This window comes from Lethenteron reissneri, chromosome 27, assembly GCF_015708825.2.
Source record: "Lethenteron reissneri isolate LAM-NWPU_2019-01 chromosome 27, ASM1570882v1, whole genome shotgun sequence".
NCBI lineage: Eukaryota > Metazoa > Chordata > Hyperoartia > Petromyzontiformes > Petromyzontidae > Lethenteron > Lethenteron reissneri.
Genome location: NC_083805.1, coordinates 14,182,198 through 14,186,267, shown reverse-complemented (window position 1 = coordinate 14,186,267; position 4,070 = coordinate 14,182,198).

The window sequence follows — 4,070 nt, the reverse complement described above, 5'->3', positions numbered from 1 at the left end:
GACGCCACCGGGTCACGTGACAAGGAGCCCCATCCCCCACCGCTTCTCCCCCCCCCACCGCTTCTCCCCCCCCCCACCGCTTCTCCCCCCCCCACCGCTTCTCCCCCCCCCACCGCTTCTCCCCTCCCCACCACCGCTTCTCCCCCCCCCCACCACCGCTTCTCCCCCCCCACCGCTCCCCCCCCCCCCCACCGCTTCTCCCCCCCCCCCCACCGCTTCACCCCCCCCCACCGCTTCTCCCCCCCCCCCACCGCTTCTCCCCCCCCCCACCGCTTCTCCCCCCCCCACCGCTTCTCCCCCCCCCACGCACCGCCTTCTCCCCCCCCCACCACCGCTTCTTCTTCTCCCCCCCCACCACCGCTTCTCTCCCGCCCCCCACACCGTCTTCGCCCCCCCCCCCCAACACCGCTTCACCCCCCCCCCCACCGCTTCTCCCCACCCCCCCCACCGCTTCTCCCCCCCCACCACTTCATCCCCCCCCCCCCACCGCGTCTCCCCCCCCCACCACCGCTTCAATCCCCCCCCCCCACCGCTTCTTCTTCTCCCCCACAAAACAAAGACACGCTTCTCCCCCCCCCCACCACCGCTTCATCCCCCCTCCCCCCAAACCCGCTTCTCCCCCCCCACCACCGCTTCTCCCCCCCCCACCCGGCTTCTTCTCCCCCCCACCCACCGCTTCTCCCCGCCCCCCACCACCGTCTCTCCCCCCCCCCCAACACCGCGTTCTCTCCCCCCCACACGCTTCCCCCCCCCCCCCACCCAGCTTCTCCCCCCCACCCCACCGCTTCTTCCTCTACCACCTACCCACCGCTTACACATCCCCCCCCCCCCACCGCTTCGTTCTCCCCCCCCCCCCCCCCCACCGCTTCTCCCCCCCCCCCCCCCACCGCTTCTCCCCCCCCCCCCGCTCTCTTCTCCCCCCCCACCAGCTTCTCCCCCCCCCCACCACCGCTTCTCCCCCCCCCCACCACCGCTTCTCCCCCCCCACCGCTCCCCCCCACCCCCCCACCGCTTCTCTCCCCCCCCCCCACCGCTTCTCTCTCCCCCCCCCCCCCCGCTTTCACACCCCCCCCCCCGTCTCTTCCCCCCCCCCTCACCGCTTCTCCCCCCCCCCACCACCGCTTCAACCCCCCCCCCCACCGCTTCTCCCCCCCCCCACCGCTTCTAGTTCTCCCCCCCCCCACCCGCTTCACCCCCCCCCCACCGCTTCTCCCCCCACCGCTTCTCTCCCCCCCCCACCACCTTTCTTCCCCCCCCACCGCTTCCCCCCCCCACCGCTTCTCCCCCCCCCCACCACCGCTTCCCCCCCCCACCGCTTCTCCCCCCCACCACCGCTCTCCCCCCCCCCACCCGCTCCCCCCCCACCACCCGCTTCTCCCCCCCCCCCACCGCTTCTCCCCCCCCCACCGCTTCCCCCCCCCCACCGCTTCTCCCCCCCCCCACCGCTTCCCCCCCCCCACCGCTTCCCACCCCCCACCGCTTCCCCCCCCCACCGCTTCCCCCCCCCACCGCTTCCGCCCCCCCACCGCTTCTCCCCCCTCCCCACCGCTTCACCCCCCCCCCCCCCACCGCTTCCGCCCCCCACACCGCTTCTCCCCCCTCCCCACCGCTTCACCCCCCCCCCCCACCGCTTCACCCCCCCTCACCGCTTCACCCCCCCCCCCACCGCTTCACCCCCCCCCCCCACCGCTCCCCCCCCCCACCGCTTCCCCCCCCCCCCCCGCTTCACCCCCCCCCACCGCTTCACCCCCCCACCGCTTCTCCCCCCCCCACCGCTTCACCCCCCCCCCACCGCTTCACCGCTCCCCCCCCCCACCGCTTCTCCCCCCCCAAACCCCCCCTCGCTTCCCCCTAAGCCACGCCCCCGCTCCTCCCAAACTCCACCCCGCTCCCCCCAACCCCCCGCGCTCGCTCCCCCGCTCCCCCCCCCCAAACCCCCCGCTGCCCCCAAACCTCCTCCAGCCCCCCAAACCCCCTCCCCACTACCCCAACCCCCCTCGCCCCCCCGCTCCTGCACAGGCAAACCTCGCTTAGCGCGACCCCGTAAAACGCTCTTTGTCCTGGACACATCATTTTTTACTCAAATTTTAAATAAAAAAATCTACAAAGCGCTTACGAATGAGAGAACACACAGCAGCGCTGGCCGAGAAAACGTACCCGCCCCCATCATTCGCTCAGTCAATAAGAACGACGAGTAGCAATGTGTAATAATAGGGGTTTTATTTTATTGTTTTATTTTTATATTATTTTATTATTTCCCTTCTACGTGACTTTACCGAAAAAACCAACAATATAATAGGGGTTTTCCCCTTTTTCTGGCAACAAAACTGAAACGATTTTACAAGGATTAATGTCTGCATTAACCACAATACTTGCAGTCAAAATGCAAACAAACAAAAAACACACTGATAATATATGCATTGTCCTTGAAACTGATTGGTCCACACCAAGGGACGGCTTTCTTTTGAGCCTCGACCCAATTGGTGCTCGATGTAGATGCCCACCCCGAACCCTCATTACTTTGATAGTGCATTGTGTTTGAGCTGTACGCCTTTTGGCGTCCTCTGGTTGAGCACCAATTGGGTCGAGGCTCAAAAGAAAGCCATCCTAATATACTAATAGGGGTTTTCCCCTTTTTTTCTGGCAACAAAACTGACACTTTTTGCAAGGAATCATGTCTACATTAACCACAATACCTGCAGTCAAATGCAAACAAAAGAGGTCCCATGATGAAGAAAGCCATCCCTTGGTGTGGACCAATCAGTTTCAAGGACAATGCATATATTATCATAGTGTGTTTTTTTGCATTTTGACTGCAAGTATTGTGGTTAATGCAGACATGAATCCTCGTAAAAAGTTTTCAGTTTTGTTGCCAGAAAAAGGGGGAAAACCCTATTATTATATTTTGGTACTGGCAAAGGAGGTCTAATGATGGAGTAGCAATGTGATTCATCATTCATAGTTTGGGTGAGATCACCGCGTGACTAAAATGTGTGTCGTATACCCTGCTCCGCCCGACAACAGCCAATTAATAAACGTGTGTCAGAAGTGAGAAAACGTGCCGATTTATTAATAACTGGGTTTTTTTTTTCAATCCGAACCACCGAGTGAGGAGAATGTGTGTCGTAAACCCTCCTCCACCCGACACTATTACTCATTCTACAGACCACATAATGCAAGTTCAGCACCGATGAAGCTTGAAGAGCTGGAGTTCAAAATAACTCTCACACAAACACCGTCTAAATCACCCAACGCAGAATATCCCTGGGTTTGATCTTCCACGAAGCTCATGGTCCATCCTAAACCGCATCCACTGCACAAATCGTGGCAGATGCGGATACCTGATGCACAAATGCAAATTTAAAAACACTCCAATGTGCGACTGTGGTTATCCAGAACAGATCGTACGACATATAAAGACGCAATTCCCCGATCCAAAAATAATATGAAGGAGACATCACAGTGACACACTCCACTACTCCTGATGCGGTTATCTGCCTTAACGCCTGGAATGTGAAGTTGTGGTTGTTGCTCTGCATCTAGACCATCTAAAGAAGAAGAAGCAGAAAACCTACCGGGTGTGTCGGGGAGAGCAATCCACACACATTTGTAGAGGTGATAGCTACTCATTATTCGGGGACCTACGGTACAACGTTGCCTCCCTCGGTAAACGGCCGGGGTCAGGGAGAGGTGAGATCGGATCGTATTTACAGATTCCCGCCAGACAAACAGCCAAAGGTCAGATATGGTGAAAGAGGATCCAAACGACAGATTGGGTAAGAACCGATCAGAGAGTAGCGTGGGATTGGACAAGCCGAGCCACGAACCAGTATAAAAGCCAGAGCGCTGAGAGATCTGGCTCAGTTCTCCCCACACGAAGACCGAAGCCCAGGCTGAAGAAGATAGGACCCTGGACCAAGCCTTCCAGCTCTTCTGGGGGCTGAGGCTCAGTGTTCCTAAAGGTCAGGGGAGAATAGGTCCTGGATAGGGAGGACCCTGGGTCCCAGCCTTCCAGCTCTTTTAAGGGCTAAAGCTCTGCGTGACCAGAGGTCGGGGACCCACCGAGCCAG